Source organism: Catharus ustulatus, chromosome 1 (genome assembly GCF_009819885.2).
Source record: "Catharus ustulatus isolate bCatUst1 chromosome 1, bCatUst1.pri.v2, whole genome shotgun sequence".
Taxonomy (NCBI): Eukaryota; Metazoa; Chordata; class Aves; order Passeriformes; family Turdidae; genus Catharus; species Catharus ustulatus.
The window spans coordinates 100,315,460-100,337,862 of NC_046221.1; the positions used below are offsets into that span (position 1 = coordinate 100,315,460).

A 22,403-nucleotide genomic window follows, 5' to 3' on the forward strand; every position below is an offset into this window, starting at 1 on the left:
TGTTCTTCCTACCTCTCACAGGCACAGCTACACACATAAATAAAAGCTGGATCTTATTATAACAGATGTAATGGTAACGTCAAAGGGGGTAAACACTTACTGCACTTGCTGTGTTTTACTAGCGCAGAAGTTCATCTAGACCAGGCCCAAGGCAAAACCCAAGAAACTGTGAGGTACAGCCTGCTGGTTCTCAGTGAGAGACAACAGAATTCTGTGTACATGGCCTAGGCACACAAGACCTTGATCTCAGTTATACTTCCCAATGTATATTTCCCCATTAAACTCACATTCTTTACTTAGGTTACAGGGCAGGAGCATTTTTGACATCACTTCAGTTGATGCTGGTTACAAGGGACATTTTGGCAGTGGTGGTTCAACACAAGTTGTATGTTGCTGTGCCTCCAGCAGAGCCTGCTTCATGTAAAGCCCTTATCACAGGACAAGAGCACTTTTCAGCTCCCCAGGCACTCAGCATCGATCCTGGCAGACTGCAAGAAACCTTCCCACAATCCATAACAGCCCAGAGGTTCTGGTGGTGGTTTATAGCATGTTCTTTCTCTTTTTTTTTGTAGGTCTTACAAAAAAACGTTAAAAATTATCTGTGTACAAGAAACTTACATGAGTCCTTGTAGGGGAATTTTCACTGAGCCGCTTCACCAAATACTACAGGGTACAGTAATAACAAAAAAAAAGGCTTGGAAAGAGCATGAGCTCTTGGCACCTATTCTGCAGGTGAGACTTTTCTATTTGTCGTAAGCAGTTTCCTCTCTGGGACTTACAGTGTTTTCTGACATTATTTTGAAGCAAAAACTCTGCATTCAAGTTTTCTTTCATAGGACATGCAGGCTCATTGCACCTGTACTCTTCAGACAAGTTTATCCCATGAAGTGCTGAACAACCATATCTTTCTTCAGAACTGGAGCTGGTGACTCTAAAAACCTCAAGAAATGTGTCTGTTTACTGCAAGGCGAGACAGCATATCATAAAAACCTACCCTCCGGGCTTTCTGTAAGAGAAGGAGGGGGAAGTCTTTCTCTTCTGTCACAAGAGGGAGGTCAAAAGGACCAAACGAGTGCCAGACCAAGTCACTTCTGCTGCTGTAGGGTTCATTTTCAGAGAAAGTAGGCAGGCACACAAATCTCATTATGCGTTACGAGGATCTGTGCAAAGGCTTCTTGTGCACTGTCTTAAAACCATACCCCTAAGGGACTCATTCACAAAGGGAATAGAAGGAAAGGAAATTTGTATGTTTTCTGGAAGCAGTAAGACATGACACGCAGTGCGGTTCTGGCTGATTACAGCATGCCTCAGGTGAGCTGGGAGGCACAAGGCTGCCAGCCAAGTGATTTCAACCACCCAAGAAAGAGAGCTCCACAGAAATGCATTGTGTGGCATGTCTGATTGCTGCAAAGAAAAACACTCCAACTTCATTCATATTGGCATGGCATTATTGGCATGACTGTTCCTGGCAGCCTATTGGAAAGTTTTATTTGCATCCAGAGTTTTGAAAGCCATTTCATAACATTAAACAAGAATTATGCTGAAAATGCCTAGCTTATTTGCCCCTTGACACCTGTGTGTAATTGAAGCCCTAATGAGGGGTTCTCCTTGAATTGTGTTGCTTCCAAAATAACCCTTGAATATAAGCAGCATAACATACCTTTTCTCTTTGCATAGGGTGTGGCAAGAGTAGCCAGATGAAAGTGGATAAAATACATTATTTTTTCCTGTATGCTCAGTAATCGAGATGCAGAGTCAGTTACTGGATCATTTGACTTCTTACTGAGCTGGGAAACCTCAATCTGCTATCACAACTGCCTACAAATAAGAGAGATATTGAATCTGTTTCCTCTCCTGGGAATGTAAATGAGGAACAAGAATAACGCTCTTGAAACAGTGTAAAAACAGTCTCTGAGGAGAAACTGGCTCTTGTTACTGTGTGTGTGTTCATGCTGCTGGAAAAAACAGGTTTAACACACAGACCTGCCTAACCTCAAGTTGTAGTGAAATTTTCCAGGGAGTCCCGACAACTCCCCAAGTCTTGGGAAATTCAGTTCAGAGTGTGCAGTCAATGATGTTGTAAGAGCTATGGTGGCAATGGCAGCAGCTTTGCAAGCTCTGAGCTCTTGGATGATGGGTGGTGGCAAAGCAAACCTTGCTCTGGAGGAACTGCTAAAAAGACAGCCCTTCACTTCCCAGGTATTCTCTAAATGAATTGGACTGTGAGGGACAGATTATTGTCCATCCTGGTTCAAAAAAAACAGCTTTTCTCCACACTCCTGTAAGTCACAATCTTGACTTACTTGGTAACTCCTTTTTCTATCCTGTTTCCCTCTTTCTCTCTGCTTCGCTCCCTACTGCCAACAAAAAATAAAGGGTGAAAATAATAATAGAGACGGAGACTGCTGGAAGTGTTTCAGGCTTTTCTCTCCCATTTCAGTGGGGAATAGGTCAAGTTGTCTTGTAATATATGTAAACCTGAGAAAGCAGAGTTTTGCCTATATATGCTCTGCAACATATAGATCTGAGTAGATATATAGCAAATAGCAAGATCTATAGCAAATATATACAGTTTACATTTTACCACAGAAACAGACAATTTTTCTTCACAATATGCAAGATCTTTTCTAACTACATGGGGGGGCGGGAAACCAAAACAATCCACTAAGGTTTTTTTCCACCTGTGTGATTTAAATTGCAGTGTTTCTCATTCTGTTAATGTGATGAGGCAACTCTTCTGGCATTTTTCCCTTCCTTATTTGTGAAAAGCTGCCATGTTCAGCAGTCACAAAATGCATATCATGGCGCAAAGAGGAAACAGCCAAATACTTCTCCTTTTGCATGAACTTGAAATTGTAGCAATACAAAACATTTCAGCATTGGATTACGTGGTATGAGCTAGAACCTTCTAAGATGAGTGGTGGTCTGTAGATAAAAGATGCTGTAGAGACGAGGGTTGTTTCTAGCAGGGGCAAAAAAACACGTTGATAGTGGTGTGTTTAGGTGACTGGAGGGAAGCCAAAGTCTGTGCTTCACCTCAGGTGAGTTCAGGCTTTTTCCCCCATGTAAATCAGATACAGTCCTAAATCTAACAGAAGTGTTTCACAAATATACTGCAGCGAGCACTAATGCCAGTGTCCTTGCTTTCTAGATTATTTTCTTCCATCTTCTTGGCATTATGTCACATCTTCAACTAATTACAGACAATGCAAGGTGGGAAGGTGAAAGCAATTATTTCTTTGCTTCCAGAAATAGAGCCAGAACTTTACCAGCCACATATAAATGGCAGCAGTACCTTTTAACATTTTCAGTAAACAAAATGTTGATAGTGCCTTCAAGATGGCTGGAGGGGAATGGTCACTTGGGCTAAGAGTTTTTTGGAGCTTCTTATCATAATTTTGCCAGAGTACAACTAACATCCATGCTTATCCAAATGATGGAAATATTTCTTGGTGCTTCAAAAGTAGCTATACTGTTCCAGAGAGAATACAGAGAATGGTGCTGTTCCACTGCTTTTCTATCTGCCACACTGCAAGTGGAAAGGTTGCACAACCCCCAGTCCTGACACTTGTACATCAGACAACATGAATGAAGCTCTGAAAACAAGCATATTTGCTCTAAGAACCTGTGTTTCCTGTGTCACTCCAAGAAGATACAGTTTCAGAGTGTTGTGGGTGACTTAATCTCTTTGTTCAACACTGTATTTAAAAAAACACCAACCCTAACAGTCCTATTCTCTGTCCCAGGGTAGCCCTGGTTCTGTGCCTGGCAGGCTGGCTTTGCTCTGAAGCACACCCGCTCTCCATACCTTGTATATTTTAATGCCGACACTGATCTTCAATCAGCCTTGCTCTGGCCTTCCAGTGAAAATATGCCAAAATGTCATAGGTTTCCAAATGAAATGCAAATACTGAACTTTCTGAAATTTACTGATAGTATTTTACTCCTTTACTGCATCTGAGCTGTACCAACGAGGCACATTGGAAACAAGGGTTTAAGATTCCTGACAGCAAAGGTCTTTGCACTTGCCACTCCACAGGTGTCTCAGCTGGATGGTCTGTGGCACCTTGATGATCTTAAAGGTCTTTTCCAACCTAAACGATTCTACAGTTCTATCTCCCATGAAGAATATGACTTCTCTGCATGCTTGCTCACTCAGCACAATGAAAAAAAGCAATGAATTACTCAAAGTCAGGTCAGACTACCTTTTCTCACATGTAACTGTTATTACACAGATGTCACAGCAGCAGGTGCAAAATAAATACCTGGGTAATGGAAACCATTTGCTTTGCCCTTAGCCACAGGCATCAGGTCTAATTTACTTGTGGCTAGCAGCTAAGAGAGCAAGGGACAGCCATGTCCCTATAGCCAGGCTTACTTTTACTTGCTCAGAGATGGGAAAAGATAGCCACAGTGGAAGCTGCTCCAGAGGAGATCGTTCTATTTTTCACCCATACCCTCTTCTTCATGTTCCCTGCTATTCTGCCAGGGCAGTGAGATTTAGCTGAGCCTTGAATCCACACTTATGCACTGCCCTTTCATCATTTGGACCTCGGTGGATGTACACAATCTGGAGCAGTCTTTGCTCAAGGCAAACAAAGTAAAGGAGGAGAGTGACATTTCAGTCTTTCATTGCAGAGTCATTCAGGTCACTCACTGAAATTATAGACACCAGCTCCAGCAATGTTAACAGCCAACTTTAGATTATTAACCATCCTTTTGATAGCAGTACATTTATGGTGCCAGTGCACAGAGAATTCCTCCAAATTACAGAGTGTCCTAACACGGCCGGTCAATCCACACGGACCTCTAGATGCAGTAAGCAGTATAATTGTATAATTAAACCTGTTTTCCCATTTGTACTTTCCTAGCAGCACTCAAAATACACTCTCGACCACTGGACGCTACTCTTTGCATCAGGCTATGAAAAGAGATAAGAGCGAAGGGTGCCTTAACAATAGCTCATTAAGGAGACATCAACCATTTTCTTTTATTGCATTATTTATGTTTTGGGTGATAATACAACACTATTTCCAGGGCAAAGTGCACTCAAGAAGCATATTGGCCTGTAGGTGGTTTCATTTGATTAGATTTAGAAGGGGGAAAGCTACAGCAATTTCTTTTACCTGCTGTTTTCTTGAAAGACCTGAGCTTTTTTTTACTCTCATCAGGCCATATATTGTCAATACATTTGAGATCCACCAAACTTCATTAGCCCTTTCAGATGTTTCTGGGAAAGGCAGTGACTCTTTCTTATCCCCTAAGGCTCTAGAAATCCTTCACTGCAACAATCACTGGCATGCCTGGTAGGATCCATTTTTTAACATAATGACCTTCTGCATACAAGCAAACAAACATGAAGAGGACCTAAATATTTAGATCATAAAACTGATTTCATAAAAAGAAGTCCATGATAAAGAACCCTCAACCAATAATAATAATAATAATAATAATAATAATAATAATAATAATAATAATAATACAGATAATAGTCATGAATACTTATTTTCATTCCTTTAATTGTATTTTATAGTTAGTCAAACACTGTTAATTACAGTCTTTCCTCATATTTTTTCATTGTTCTCCTACAGAGCCATTTTCACTGTCTAATGCTGCTGCTGTACATTTTGGTACCTACATAAAGATCCAAGAATAAATTTCGGCCCTGACCATGGAATATTTATTTGCTTTGAAATATAAGTAAAAGAAATGAAACTGGTAACTGGAAAGTGTAAGAACTGGGAATCCCTTATTTATTGTAATGCAACTTCTGTCTCTTTAGCTGTTGCTTTTTCACTACAAACAATACTAATGATTATTAAAAAGCAAAACAAAACAAAACAAAAAACCCCACAACAATAAAACATAACAAAACAAACAACCAAAAAAACCCCTCAAAAATTAAAACACCCAAAAAACTCACCCAAACACCAAACAAAAAGCCATGCAAAGGTGGGAGGTGCAGAAGGGATAGAAACTATCCCAAGGAGAACACTAGAGAATTCAGGTTGAAAGTAGAGGCTATGGCATAGAGTGTGTGCCAGGTCTGCTCCTTTTGTGGAGAGGGGCTCTAACAGAGTTTTTAGGGTGTGAATGGATCCCCATGACTGTGTGTAAGAATTAATTAAGAGACCAGACAGCAGCTAGAAAGAGCTGCTCCTCATGCTCCTTTAAGACCTGAAAGAGTCCACTAAATATGCTTACTGTGAAGAAGAATGGCATCTTAATACTAACTGAGAAAACACTGTTTAAGTTATTAATATAAAGTACAAATACCTTCAGTGTGTGAAAGAGTCTTGTAGCTAAAAAAAAGCAAACCATGAAAAACAAAAAAAAAACGAGTGAAAGATTTCTGATTTTCAAAGTAATAGAATTAGTTTGACTGTATATACTATTTGCTGCCTTTCTGAATTACAGATCACTGAGATCTCCATCCAGAAATGCAGTGTACTGGTATTCATCTTGTCAATGATATATACTCAGAGGGCTATTTCTCTAATTGATGGCTTCATCATTCAATTCAAGATGCATAAGGATAGCTATTGTTATCTAACACTATCATATGTTCTTATTGTTCCACACTTCTCTCCTTGTCAATAGCATCCAAGATATCCTATCTAAATCTTCAAGATAGCAAAAGAAAGGTGCACTATTTGTTGACTCCACACATCGCATTATTAAGCATTTGTGAGCAACCTGCACATCTCCCCACTGACATCTTTAAGTATTCAATTAAAATTGGATGAGAGAGTACACCAATACAAATAAATACTCAGTTATATGAAGGCTTTGCATTGAATTCTTATATTATTCTAATACAGGTGCTTGCTAGCAGGCACTCAGTTGAAATCCGGACAGTGATGTGAGTGTAAGAATGAATGGTGTATGAAAGGGAGGAAGGCAGATTGCTTTATGGTGGAGTCATGGCAGAGGTTTGACAGGAAATGCTTCTCTCAATACAGCTAAGCAGGGAAGGAGAACCCTATTATATGGATGAGCGGGACCAGCTCTGGCATCTTGTCATTCTAACTTGTATAAGTAAGCAAGCTTAATTACTCCTTGTCTTTTCAAGATGACTTTCCACCAACAATCTCATTATCACACACATACGTTTATTGCACATATTCGAGTCCCTTCATGCAGACCTGAATGCAGTGAGGAGAGCAGCAATACTACATTATCCAGTAACATTGTTTTTCCTTTTTTTTTTCCTTTTTACCAGGCGGATGAGACCTGCCTTCTCCTTCTGCAACTAACAGGGTGACCAGAGGCAGTGGAATATACACCAAGACTGGAAAGAATAGAACCAGAGGGAAAGCAAGCTGTCAAGAGAACAGTGTACTGAAGAGGAAAAATGTAAAACATGACTTCTATTTACCATGATTAATATGTAAAGTTAACATGTTTGTCATGGAATATATTAATATGTATGTTTTCCCATTATGTAGATCTTTTCTTATATTACTTATTAGAAAGGGATATAATCACAATGATGGGGCAAGAATGCCACTTAAAAATTAGGTGATGCCCAGTCAACAAAATATAACCACTACAGTGTCATTTCTGATTTAGATGTGGTGATATCAGTATAATTGCCTCTGGGAAGAAATTAAAATGGCTGTTAATGATAAATAAAATGACAAGGAGGAGAATCCTCTTTCATATATAATTCCAAGCAAGATACAGCTGCTGAATTCCTTGAGCACTCAGTGCAGTTCATTGGTAAGGAGGAAACATGCAAGTTTTGTGCATCTGCATGGCCATAAGAGCTGCCTGTCCTTTCCCAAGCCCAAATGTAGACACCATAGGTTTAAAAATATTTCACTGTGCTATTTCCACTCAGGGGAGGTGTAATAGTGAAGCTCACATGAAGTGAATATTAACACTATTCTAGCAGAAAGCACTGTACATAACAAACAGAAAAGATAAGCAAAAACAGGGTAGTGTCAGGGAGACAACAGTGCATGTGGATACTTTACAAAACCTCCAAATATTCCTGCCTTGTCTCTGTCAACATAGGCAGCCTTAGCTCACGGATCAAAAGACCTTCATACATTTGTTTTATATCATAAATGTGTCAAGAATGAGCTGCACAAAGCATCATTCACCCACTACACATGGCTTGTTAGCCTAGTCGAGAGCATCTTTCAACTCATTCACACATTAAAGGCCAGGAAACCAACATTTGATTACGAGTTCTAGCATTAAGATCAAAGACCATATCTTCGCATCTGTGAAGAGCAAGAGCCAAATTGCTTTCTCCTCTTTCTGCACTTACAGAAGAATTGAAGAGTCGAAACACAAAATCAATGTTATACTCCACATCCCATGAATAACAGAGTTCCAGCCTATAAAAACACAAAGCAGCCACTGTAACTTATATACATTTTCTTGGAAAGAAGTATAAGCAAATCTGTAGTCACATCTTCACAATACTCCCAGTCTGCAGTTATCCAAAGCTCAGAGTAGCTTGATCCACAGGTGTTATCCTAGTGTATAAAATTACAACACCTCTTAAAAGGGAAAATACCATATACCTGCCATTTACTCTTCTTGGGATCTTTTCAAAATCAGATGGTGGTGTAAGGGTTAGGTTTAATGAAAGCACTTACTTAAAATCACAAAACCAAAACTGAAACAGGTGGGATAAGTCAATATTATTTCGTTATCATAGTTAGGTTTTTACTTACCTGTTGGTCAAAGAAGCTTAAAAATATAAATAAATAAAAATCAGCCTTAACCTGGGAATAAGTATGTTCACTTTCAGATGAAACTTATTTTTTGATTCAGTTCTAGCCAATACAGATTCTTCTGCAGGGGGTTTACCCTTAGGTACATTTAGCTAAACCATAGCAAGAGCAGTGAAAGAAGAAAGGGTAAAAAAAATAAATAATGTGTAATGTGCTTCCTAAAATATTGCAAATTAATACAGAAAGACCCTAGTGAAAAAGCTGAACCACTGACCTAGCATTTTGAGATATCCAGGACCTTTTTTTTTTTTTTTTTTTTTGTGATCTGTTTTACTACGCAGAATGTGAAAGGAGTGCAAGGAGTGCAGAGCTCAGCCAGCCCCCAGCTAATTGCTTTGGCTCTTTTGCATGAAGATCATTTGCTGATAAATTGTTACAGACACATTTAGGCAACAAGTTTTTATAGGATGCCTGGTGCTCTTTATAATGCAATTAGGGTTATTTAGTATACATGTTTTCTTATGCATTGTTGTTCTTTCACTGGGAAACAATAACAGTGAAATCTGCACCCTTCAAGTGGCTGAGTCTTTCCTCAAGTTTCCTGGATTTGAGCTGTCTTTTGGGAGCAGAGAGTCATCAAAGGAAAAATCCTACCTAATGTTTAGTAAAGGGCATTTTATTTTAATGTCTGGGGAAGTTAGAAGAAAATGTGGACTGAGGTCATCTTATTCTTTTGCCAGCTTTACAAAAGATACTAGAAACAGTTTACAGTAGTTTCACGAATACAAGCCGCACGGATTATAAGCCGCACCCCCGGTGCCTCGACAATGTTGCTGTCTTTGTCAATAGATAAGCCGCACCCCGAATATTAGCCGCACTTTCGTTCGTCGCGAGAATCCGTGCGCAGCTTTCACAAATTGGCCAATTAGTAACAGGATCGCGGCATAGCGGGCTTTACTGGCTCGGGGCGGGGCCAGGCAGGCTCGGCCCGCTCATGGTTGCCGACGGGGCCGGGTGGCCCAGCTCAGCGCCACGGCTCGGCGGGGCTGGCCGGGTGGTGCTGCCGCCGCCGCCGGGCTCGCTGGCCCCCCTCTCCCGTCAGCACTGCCCCGCTGCCGCGTTCGCTCGCCCGGCTGGCAGGGCTGCCGCCGCCGGGCTCGCCGCCCGCACCGCTGCCGCTTTCGCTCGCCCCGCTGCCACTTTCGCTCGCCCTGCGCCGCGCCTCGCGAGCGCCGCGCCCGCCCCGCCCCGCGGCACTTTCGCTCGCCGAGCGGCGCTTTCGCGAGTGGCGGCGCTTTCGCGACGAGCGGCGGCGCTTTCGCTCGCCGAGCGGCGCTTTCGCGAGCGGCGCTTTCGCTCGCCGAGCGGCGCTTTCGCGAGCGCCGCTTTCGCTCGCCCCGCCGGCAGGGCTGCCGCCGCCGCCACCAGGCTCGCCGGCCGCCCCCTCCCGTCTGCACCGCCGCCGCGTTTCCTCGCCCTGGCCGGCACTGCAGGCCCCCGCACCGCCGGGCTCCCCCACGCTGCTGGCCCCGATTCTGCTGGGCTTCCCCCGCTGCCAGGCAGCCCCACCCGCCGGCCTTCCTGCTTCTGCCATGCTCCCCTGCACTGCTAGCCCCAGTTCTCCCGGGCTCCCCCGCCATGCTGGCTCAGGCTCTGCCGCCCTCCCTGCCCCGCCCTGCTGGCTCAGGCTCTGCCACCCGCCCCCACACTGCTGGCCCCGCCTCTGCCAGGCTTTCCCACCTCTGCCGGGGCCGGCCGGGCTCCAGCTTGGCTTGGGGCTGCCGCGGGCTCTCACTTCCGTGTTGGCAGCTTTTAGAATTTTGTTAATAGATTAGCCGCCCCGGAATATTAGCCGCACTTCCGGGTTTCCACCAAAATTTTGGTCAAATTGGTGCGGCTTGTATTCGTGAAATTACTGTATTTTAGATAGCAGAGCATTTTGACTTGCTCCAAAGGAGCTGCAAAGGAAAGCCTTCCTGTGAGTTCACATGCTGGAAGAATCTTTGCCGTATTTACTCAAGCATGCCATGGATAGGTAATGAAAAATCACCAATTCTGACATCTCCAAATCTCTGCGCACCAGCAAAATATCAAGGAAGCACCAGGACTGCATCTCTTCCAGCAGTGGTAGGGTTCTCCAGGCAGAAGGTTCTCCATGTATGTGTCCTGTTCTGCAAGACACACCCCTGCCCTCAGGTACTGCAATGTTGTTACATGCCTGGTTTACCTTTAAGCCATGCTGACATTTGTGTGCAAGGTATCCCTCCCTTGTACAGTGGAAGACCCAGTCTGGTAGTCCTGAAAAGGAAGTGCTCCGAGCACCTACCTGAGATGCAAGCAGGGAATAAACATATTCATTTCTTCAAAAGTGATTCAAATGCACACTTTTTAGGAGGGTCCTAACCACAAAAATATAGGCATTTTTTTGAGTAGAGATACTCCTTTTTGAAGCTGTTCTGCTTACCATAAATTAAATGTAGCAAGAGAATTCAGACACCATGTTCTTGACTGGCCATCATAATCACTACGTGTGAAAGCCTTTCTTTCTCATTAGCTGCAGTGCTTTCTTGTACATTACCTTGTTTTCTAGGATCTCATACACAAAGAGTAGAGGCACTGCTCTACAGCCTGAGAATCCTGTTAGCACAGAACTTGATTCACAATTTCCCATCTTGTTACTGCTACCTCCAAGCACCTAAAACTACATCTGGACACTTACAAGAGCAAACAGATCATGATCTAAGCATTCTTAGTACCTACATTTGACAGAAGGTATAATTCACTATCTAGAGAAGGCTCTGGGTCCTAGATGTGCTCCAGAGACTCAACTGACTCAGGAAATGGAGCACAAGTTTCTTCTCTCTCCTGTGGCCATGCCAACAACTGAGCTAAGCAGTCTGTTCAGTTTCACTCTGTCTCCCTGACCTAGTAAATGTCTAAATCCCACACAAAACAAATCAACAAGGATCCCTGCAATTCAGCAAGAAAGAGTCCCATCCCAAAGCCTATTATGCAGCCTTTTGTGACAACCCTGGGTGGCTCTGTCTAGGACCACTGTGGCTTCACAGGTGAATCAGCAGCAGGAATTCCTTCAGCACAATCACCAGGACTAAAATTTAACCAGAATTTTCACCCAGCTCCTGTGAAAATTCACAGAATATGTGAGGTTGGAAGGGACCACAGCGAGTCCAGCCTCCTGCTCTGATGCAACCTCCCTGCTCGAGGAGGGTCCCCTAGACTACATTGCACAGGATCCAGTCCAGAAGTTTCTTGAATATCTCCAGTGAGGGAGATTCCACACCCTCTCTGGGCAACCTGTTCCAGTACATGGTCACCTGTACGTAAAGAAGGACCTGGGAGTCCTGGTGCACATCAAATTGACATGGCAATATGAGCTGGCAATGTGTCCTTGTGGCCAGGGATTGCTTCTGTGGGATCATGGCATGAATTGCAAGGAGTTTGGCCAGCAGGTCAAGGGAGGTGATCCTCACCCTCTACTGGGCCCTAGTTTAGCCCCATCTGGAGTGCTGCGTCCAGTTCTAGAATCCTCAAGACAAAAACTGCTGGAGAGTGTCCAGTGGAGGCCACAAAGGTAATTTGGGTCTGGAACATCTCTTATGAGGAGAGACAGTGAGGACTGGGTCTGTTTAGTCAGTTGAAGAGAAGACTGAAGAGGGGCCCTCATTAATGAGTGTAAATATCCCCAAGGCAAGTGCCGAGAGGATGGTGCCAGACTCCTTTTAGTGGTGCCCAGTGACAGGATGAGGAGCAGTGGTCATAAATGAAAACACAAGAAACTTCACCTCAACGTGAGGAATAACTTCTCTACAGTGAGGGTGGCAGAGCACTGGAACAGGCTGCCTGGAGAGGTCATGGAGTGTCCTTCTCTGGAGACATTCCAAACGCACCCGCACACATTTCTGTGTAACATGTTCCAGGTGACCCTGCCTTGCCAGAGATGTTGGTCTAGATGATCTCCGGAGGTCCCTTTCAGCTCTAACAACATTGTGGTTCTGTGATTCTGCCCATTGCCTTTTGTCCTGTTGCTTGGCACCACTGAGAAGAGCCTGGCTCCATCCTCTTGGCACCCTCCCTTCCCATCCTTAGCAATCACTTGGACCTTGGCTTTGCACCTTGCTAAGAAAACTGCAACAAGGTGTCTCCAGCAGGGCGTTTACTCCAGGGAGGTGGTGTGGCTGAGCGGAGCACTGGGGGGAAGTCCTGGCTGCTGGCTGACCTGCACCCTCCCCAGCAGAAGCTCTCTGTCATCTTCCCCACGAAACTCCTGCCTCACCCCCAGCCCACTTGAGGCTGGTAATGTCCATGGGATTTTTTACCACAGGCCATAGTGGTATAATTATATATAATTATGAAAGTACTTTATAAAAGACTTTCGGTTGTATATCCTAAAGAAACACCCAGAACCTTTGAAAACTTGGTGCTTCCTTGCTCTTTCCAACATGCTGCATGACCAGGTTGAAGTGCATCTCTGAAACTTTCCTGTCCCTACTTTCCTGAGGCAGACTGTCTGAGAAAAGCATTTCTCTTTGGCAACCATTGACCAAATGGCTATGGAAGGCAGCAGAGAGCAATTAGAGCCAGCACCTTGGTTTCCCCAGACAGGTGTCCAACACACCGTGTGCAACCTCTAGTCCTGCCCTCTCTATTTCTGCAATGCTATTCTTCAGTAGGAGGCAGAGGGCTACCTGTTATCATGGACAACTGTGGGGATAAAAATGAATTGTAAAGTAATATTTCTAGCTCCACCCAGAAAGTGATGGGACAAAAAACAATTCCTCTGAATTCCTGTGTTACATCCAGAGATTTAAACAGATCTCATGAACATTCATTATTGCAGAACTATTGCAAATAGTTGCACAGATTTCTCAATCTCTCCCACTTTCTGAGCCTTACTTTCAAGTATATTATTGGGTGTATGCCCTCTGAGATGGGGTAGTGAGCTGGCATATGGCCCATGCTGGAAAAATGGACCCACTAAACAAAATGTAAAGTGGCACCGTTTCTCCTCAGTGAGGGCCTAATTCAGCCCAAGCATGTCTCATATGTGCCTGACTTTAAGCAGGCACCTAAGTGCCCTGCTGAAGGAGAAGAGTGGAATTGCTTGCATTCTTGGAGTGAAGCACGTGGAGTTTAAGAGCTTTGTGGAATCCCAGCCTAAACTAATAGCATTGTATTTCTTGTTAACTGAGAACAAAAGCAAGCCAGTTTGGGATCAGGCTGACCTAGATGCTATCAGAGGTTAGCAAAAATGACTGGTCAGACCTGTCAGGACTAAACAGCTGCATCAAGCAGTGGGCGGGAGCTCTGGGGGAAGGAGGGCACAGGAGTTGCAAATGGAGAGACAGAGGAGCAGGAGGAAAAGATGGAAACTGCGTGTCCTGAATACGCATGAACATGTGCGTGCCTCTGGGTGTCTGTGTGTGTGTGTGTGTCTGTGTGTGTGCGTGTGTGTGTGTGTGTGACTCTGTGTGTGTGTGTGTGTTCTCTGCAGCTGAAGCCTTGGTCTTGTCATTTGCATATACACAGATCACAGGACATCTTTCGCCCAACCTTTCAGAAACAACCTTATGGCACCATGACTCCCACGCTCTCAGCACTCCTTGGGCTCCATTTCCATAAATTACAGTACAAAAGGATAACAGCCTGTTAGCAGTCCCAGCACTATCTGACATGCAAAGCACCAAGAGCAGGAGTATTTTCCTTGCCATCCTGTGCCCCTCTTGTGGACCAGGTGTAGCCCCACTTGCAAAATGTGGTACTGTAGCAGCAGTTTCTGACCTGATTGTAAAGCTAACTAAAGCTAATTTATCATGACAGGCTAATCAGGATGACAAGGTTGGGTAGGTGACATTTTCCAAAAATCTCCAATTTTTTATTTTTTTAAATCCCCTTAGCAATTTATTTTCTGAATAGCAAAGTTTTCTCCAAGAATGTTCCAAAACATAGTCAAGGTTAACCATGCTGCGAGCTTATTCAATATTTATGATTCTTTTTTATTTGTACTAGGACTTTTTGGGGACTCCAAATAGTCCATTAATCAAACCGAGTGACAAAATAGGCCATTTGACAATTTGTACAGGGGCTGCGTATTTTTTTTTTTCTGCCAAGAATAAAGAACCAACTTAACTTCATCAACAGTTCCTGATTAATTGTTACAAAGTGTCATCCATAAATTTTCCTTCGATCTAATAATCCTTTCAGAAGACTTAACAATATCCCCAGTGATTTGGGTTTTATTGAGGGCTGAGTTCCTAGAGAAGCAGTGACACAAATAGCTCAAGTGAACTGAGACACCTCCGTGGACAGTCTTCACAGAGTTGACAGTTCTGAAATACAATTATCAGTGTGATCTGCTTAAGAATTCATCATCAGCTCCTGCCTTCTGAAGACTTAAAAAAATACCGAGGCATACAAAGAAAAAGAGGTGATAAGAAGGCATCATTTTCTTCCAGCCTCATAACTGTAAATTGAAGAAAATTATTTTCTTTGCCTGCAGCTCATTGGCATATAGGCAGCATTATATTATAATTTCATAAGCATAAATCCTTTGAATAAATTTCAGAAGAATAACTGAATTAGAAATGCAAGTAAAGTATCTAAAAAACTTAACTGTACTAGGCAGGAAAAACTGGATGCGAGTAAAACTGGCATAGGGAGATTTACTGTCTGCCTTCTCATCCTCTGTCTGTGAAGGGAATACTCCCCCACTCCTCCCACTAACCTGATCCAGCTAAGGTAAATTTTAAGAAGGAAAAAAAATGTTAATTTCAACCATCATTTCCATATACAGCAGGATAATATGAAATCTAACCCACCTTGTTGCCTTCTTTTGCAGAATTTCAGCTGTATTTCATCATTAATTAATCTTGGAGATACAACAGGCTTGGGGTTTGTTGTAATTATTGTTATTTGTTTATTTATTAGTAGTAAGCATATGGGAGATCAAAAGCATGCCTCCCAACTGTTCCCTAGCAACAAGTCAGTCAGTTATTCGCACAGAAGTCGTCCAGCCTTCCCACAAAGTGAATCTGGGATGCAGCTCTCCCACAGAACCCTCCTTGCCCCATCCCATGGGCAGAGGGATGCTGCAGGTGCTGATGCTCTCCTATGTCCAGCCAGGTGAACTGCACAAGTGTCTGCTGAGGGGCAGAAATAACTCACCTTTTCTGAGAAGCCCTGGGGAAAGGCTTGATTTTATAGTTGTATCATAAGACGATTGCAAGTCAGGAGATCAAAGTTAAGCCCTGTTATTGACTTCCTGTCCAATTTGGGCAAGTACTCTCTCCTCAGTTACCTGCTTGCCTGACTTTGGGAATTTAGACTCTTGTCTCTCTGTAACTCAGCTACTCACCTTTAAAATGGACATAGTTTAAATAGTTTAATATTCTCCACTATTTTTGTTTTTTCCCCTGATTTTTCTGTTATGATGTGAATGTTACTATTATGCTACATTTTCAGTTGACCTGGATTGCTAAGGCCACTGTTGAATTTGCTGCAACACTCCTATGATTTCAGCTGGAGAAGGTTCAGTATGAACCTAAGTATGAAGAGCACTAATTACCACCCAGGTTGTCTGAACTGGTGTGAAACCCTCACAACTGCACCCTTAAAGCCATGTGTATTTCCACTTTGATTGATCTATTAGCTGCTCACAGAGGCAGTGTAGCTACTGTAGGGACAACAGAGCCAGGGGCAGTGGCTTTATTTTAGCTTGCTCCTGTCTGCAGCGTGGGTAACCAGATCATCTTCACTGTTGCCCAACTTTTCATGCAGAGAACACCTTCTGCCTGGAGAGGTGCAACACTTTCTCCAGTTCCTGTGTCTGCCTTGCAGAACAGAGTCAAATTATGGCAACATGAACACATCCCTTATGTCGAGGGCAATTCACAGCCATCACAGGGCGCAGTGCTTCCCTCCTGTCTCCTACAAGCTGTGCAAGTATTAGTGGCTTACGCCCCACCCTGGATTTACTGCAGTTTCAACACACTAAACGTACACGTGTTGCATAGTGTGGGCTGCTCAGCATGCACCAACCTGAAGGACCACAGGGGAAAACACCAAACATAATTTTGTAATATTATTATTTGCCATGGCTCATCAGTGGACTTCGAAAAACAGATTTACACAAGTGATGTGAAGTTTATATGGGACTTAGGGTATGAATCAGATGTGCATTTAGACTAGACAATAGGAAAATTAGGCTAGAGGGGATCTCAAGAGGTCATCTGGTTCATCTTGCTAATTTCTGTTAGGATTTCTGAGTAGCTAAATTAGTCACAAACAAGGAATATGTTTGCTCCCAATATTACTAGAAGAAACTGTGTATGTATGAGGAGAGAGTGGGAGGATCAGCTTTCCTAAATAAACTGCATAAGTCCACTGGATAATTTCCAAGGACTCATAACCCTTTTTGGATCACAGAGAAATTTCCCTGTATTACACTGGTCAATAGCTGCAATGTGTTCTAATCCCTAGTGGCCCTCTCAGCAAGGGCTGCTTCATGCCAGTCTTCAAATCTGGTCTCTCAGAGCTCTTAGCAGATGAACTACTAGGAAAAAAAAATCACACAAAACAAAATCTGCTTCCTTGATCCTTGGACTTTTCTCCCACTCAAGAATAACGGAGCCACTTTTATCTTGAACTATTAAAAATATTCATTTTGCCACAGACCAGGCCTGGAACATTTTATCCTGATAACTAAAGCATCTGGAAAGCTCTGAGCAACTCGAAACAGAGGATTAGGATGGAAATGTTCAACTGTATACTACATACATAGCTACCACTATTGCAGCCGCTTCTGTGGCTGGCTGGGTCTTGCACTCAGTGCGTATTCACTGGTTTCCCTTATATTCAGAGAAAGGAGATTTTAGTGGCCCCAGCTTTCTGGTTCTCATGTCTTGTGTTCATGACTTCCAAAATAGACGTTACCTATTTATTAACATTCTACCAAGTAGTTTAAATAATCCTTTCGCAGATGAATCAAGGATGTATCCTCATATTCACCAATTCACCAAAGCAAAGTGATTTAAAAGGTTTTTTGGCTTGATTTTAATAAGGGTGTATGGAGGCTCTTGACTCCTGTAACACTTCCCTGTTTCTGCCCTGGCTTGACATGCATGTGGACCTGGTAACTTTGTGTGGTTTCAACTTCCCTGAGGCTATTGACATAGAGGATAGCAAGAAAGGAGGCAGCAGAGCCTTAGATTGTGTGGTATTTATCTTGGTTTTTTTCTCTTTTGATCAACTAAAAGAAAATTTTTATCCATAGCTATAATGTTCTCACCTACTCACCTGTAGGTCTTTCTGAGTCTTCATGAGTCTTCCCAGACTTTCATGCCAGGGTAATGTACTGGAGGTTTCTGTGATTCACAGAAGAACTGAAATGAATGCCACTTACAGATAGACAGCATTGTTCTCTCCTATAAGATTGGTGCCTTATGATTTCAGCCTTAGGAGGTCAGGGATTTCTACCTTGAAGATCAGCCAAAATGGTGGCTGTCACGAGAAAGGGAATTTGGTGGGTGATAAGTAGCCATCAGGAGGCTCACGTCCCAGGAATGAGCAAACTAGCCTGTGAGCAAAGAGGGAAAGGGAAATTCTTTTCATGGACTGAGGTATTGCTGTCAGCCCACCCTGGTCAGAACACACACACACGCAGGCATGCACACAAGCAGTGTCAGTGGAATGGCTAAATGGTGGGAGCCAGCCTTCTGCCTGCAAAGAGCAACATCCCACCAGTGAGGCATCCCACCAGTTTGGGCACTAATGGAGACTACACGGCACTTCTGTTCTCTCCTGCTTAGCACAGCCACATCCAAGCAAAGGTGTGAAATTCAGCAGGGGGGGTACATAACTGCAAGCATGTGATATTTGTCATGTTACAATTTGCCTTTTTTTTTTTTTTCTCGGGGAAAAATATTGTCACTTTTTTTTTTCATCAATTTAATTAGATACAATTTGTCTCAGCTTTTCTCTGCAGTATTTGTTTACTTTCTCATCAGGACCGACACAGGCCAATTAGTGTAGTGTAATTGTTTAACCTAGTCAGCGCGCTGCACTGGATAGAGGAGCGTGCTGGTTGTGAGGGAGGCAGGGATGGAGGAGCAGTCACTGGCTGCACTGTGGCGCCAGGGCCTTCAGGAATCGCTGACACGACACCGTCCCCTGGAAGTGCAAGTTGCTCTGACATCCCTGCAGCCCAGATTCCTTGTTCTCTGTCACTGCTATCACGGTACGATCAATTCCCAGAGCTAATTCTTCAACCACACCGTGCCCAAAGCGCTGCACGGCATTATCTCCTTCCTAGGATGCCCCCTGAAAGCAAAATCTACTGCAACCATAGAAACCAGAGGACTTAAGTGATGTGTCATGTACATGTGCTGTCTCTGTTTTCAGTACCTTTGCCAAGAATACAATGTGAGTGCCTGTAAGAAGGTTGATTTAATTCCTTCATCCCATACCTCTGTTAAGACAGACAGAAATTAGCCACAAAATAACTGACATACGCTTGCTTTTCTCACTGAACTTATGCAGAGCTGCCAGAGGAGCAGGGCTGCTACTGCCACAAGTGGGGATGGAGGTGGCAGAAGGGTTTGGTGGGGCTGGTTCAGGGGTTTGGTGGGGCTGGTTCAGTGGAGAGCCCAATGCTGAATGTGGTTTTCACGGGGAAGGTGGTAAGTCGAAGAAAAGGCAGTAAGTGAGGTCCATATGAAAAAATATTTAAATTTGTTTTGGTTATGTTGATCAGCCCATGTGTTGACCAAACACATAAGTTGTGCCATGCCATGGAAGAAATTTTGCATGGATTGCAAAAGCTAGAGACTTTTTTTCCCCTGATTTACTGTGAAGACTACATGGGGGAGGGAAGAAATGACTGTTGAGGTGTCCATTGCAAATACACATGAGCCTTGTTTGCCAGAGCTACTGCAGAAAAAAAAGAAAGGAAAAAGGGCATCCTAAAATGAAACAATAATTGAGGAGGGGAAGAAAATACCTTTCTTTATTTTTTTCTTTTTTCCTTTCCCTTTTCTTTCGTTCTTCTTTTAAATCAGACCGATGTTGTGATTAACTTGCATTCTGCAGCACAGTTGATGTGACAGTCAACCAAATTAATCCCATTATGCAAAATCCGGTTCACAAGTGGTTTTTCTTTTTTCTTTTTATTTTTTTTTTGCAAAATTATGTCAATTTCCCTATAAATTGGAAAGACCATGTCAGTTTTCTCTATTGCACATAGACACTACACAGTGCTGTATGTCTATATTCCTTTAATGCAGTAAGATACAAATTTTAGCTCAGTGGCACAAATTAAGATTCATAACTTTAATGCTGATGTTTCTGTTTACATGAAGCTTGTAGGAAAATTTCCATTAGTTTTGGCATTAATTTTCATTCTTGCGTTTCATAACATACCAACTATTAAAAAACAAGAGGATGAAGAGCTTTAAAAAATAAACAACCAGCAACCTGAAGTAAAAATGCCTAATTATTTTGATAACAGAAGCATTTTTTTTTTTCCTCTCCCACTTCTTTTTTTTCCCCTTCTTCGCTTTTAAAGGAATTTGCTGCCTGTGGTAAACAAGCCTCCTCGAGGCTCCCCATGGTGTGCGTGGTGTCTGGCGGCTGGAGCAGGAGACGTTTCCACAACTGCTCCCCTTTCAGCTGAATGTGGCCATGCAGTAGGTGGCCAAATCTGTTTGGCTTTCACCGAGATCTGTGAATTCCCTGCATCCAACCAACTTGTCAAATTAAAACCTTGCCTGCTCCGTGCTGAAGAACAGACGTGCGATGGAAGCTTCTTGCACTCTAGCCTTTTGTCACCGGCACGCTGAGCTCCCAACATCTGCTTGCTGGACTCGGCTTTTGCACCTTGCTCATTTTTAATGCAGCAAACCTCAGCTTCCACAGCACAGGACTTAATGTGCTCCTGGTTTAAAAAAAAAGAAATTCAGAAAAGGGAACATCCGGAGGGGAGGAGAACAGAAATTGAGGCTCTAATATACACGTTCCTCACCGATTTGGGAATAAACATATTTTTAAGTGAGAGGTTTGTTGGATTGTACTTTTTTATCTCAGTAATGCTTTTTTGTACAGTGAATTGTTGACTTTTTTCCCATGCTTTAGATTTATTAGACATGTGTCAAGTTGTCAGCCTCCTACCGCTTGCATTTGTGTCCACCTTGCAAACAGCAGGGAAAAATATTTTTTTTCCTTCTCTCTCTCTCTTTCTCTCTCTCCTATGAATGTTCACTTCTTGGCAGCTCTGAAACAAATTTTGAACAGTTCAGTAACTGTTCCTATTGGTAGCAGTAGTTTGATGTTAGAAAAAGGGGGTTTATTTTCCCCAAGTTTCTGACATATACTGGCATATCATCTCACATCCTACCCTGATGCATCAAAACTAAAGCAAACCAAACCAAGGGGAAAAAAAAAAAAAAAAAAAAAAAAGGCAGAAAGAGGGGGAGGGCATAAACCAGCATGTTCACACAGCTCCTGAGCCACCGAAGAACACCCGCCCATCTGTTCACCATTTCAGTCCCTTTGTTCTATCTTTATTGTATGTATTCCTCAATAAAATGAATTCCTGCTACTTTGACGACATTTCAACACATGCCTCTTAGTCTGCGTTTGAACTGTCTGTGAGGATCTCCTCGCTCCCCTCCTCTCACTTGCCATCAGCAGCTGAGCCAAGGAGATACCTGCCAGACAAGCCAAGCCGGGGGAAGGAAGCCTCCAAGGCAGAGAGCAGCTCCCCATGGCACAAGCAGGGTCTCCAGGAAATAGTTCCAGGTGGGGAATCCTGTGGAGACAGCCTCATGCACCGAGAATGACACACCATGTGTTACGTGTCTGCTGCCATTGGAATTACATTGATGGCAAGGTGCCCCTTTCAGGGGCAGAACTTTCTTTCAACCTTACAGAATGAGTGCTTAGATTTTACATTTTAAAGCCAGTTACAGATGCGTATTCTTGCACACCAAAATTCTTGTATCTAACTTTCAGGTGGCTAAATTTTACCCACGACTTCCCCTAGATATTAGCGCTTTCTTTTCTTTTCTGACTTGTCTCCTTCTGTTGCAGCCATGCAACTTCACAAATATTAGAATGTCCTGCAGGAACAACAGGTCTGAGATCTTAGCTCTCCATCTGGTTACTCGATTACCTCCCTCTCTTGCCATGCAACTGCATCCCTCAAAAGAGATCATCTCATGACAGAGGATCAGGAATGGCGTAGAAATGTCATTTCTGCAAGATACTGCTTCCCAGGTGTCTCCTGTCGGGGACGAACTGGAAGTGGGTGAAATGGGGCACCCCAATACACTTTGCTTTGTCTCCTTTAACAGCAGAAGGAGAATTCAAGTCATCATCAGACAACCTAGTCCTCAGTGACTTAGCTGCAGAATGTTTGTCACTAGGTCAGCCAAGAGGGGCTACTGCAAGAAGAAAACACCCCAAACTGCCCTATCAGTTTGTTTTCCAGGGACCAAGAACCCTTCAGCTAAGGGCTGTTGATGCCACTACTCTGCCTGGTGCTGGAGTTCAGCAGCCTCTCACACTATTCCAGTGGCACCTTATCCAGCAGTGCCCTCTCAACCCCAGGGACACCAATGCCATGGTGTATGACTAAGCCACCTCTGTTCCCATGCAGATCTTCCTGCTTGTGAGCAAACAACCACTTAAGGAAACTTTACA

General features: G+C 43.3%; 1 protein-coding gene across 1 annotated transcript in view; it reads left to right on the forward strand.

Moving 5' to 3' along the window:
• Positions 1 to 21,306, forward strand: part of ZADH2 (zinc binding alcohol dehydrogenase domain containing 2) — a 35,421-nt gene extending 14,115 nt beyond the window's left edge. The window contains exons 2-3 of the transcript XR_006163134.1: positions 7,223 to 7,356; positions 20,269 to 21,306. The gene's annotated coding sequence lies outside the window, so the exon portion shown is untranslated. The remainder of the gene's footprint in view (positions 1 to 7,222; positions 7,357 to 20,268) is intronic.
• The last annotated feature ends 1,097 nt before the right edge of the window (positions 21,307 to 22,403 follow it).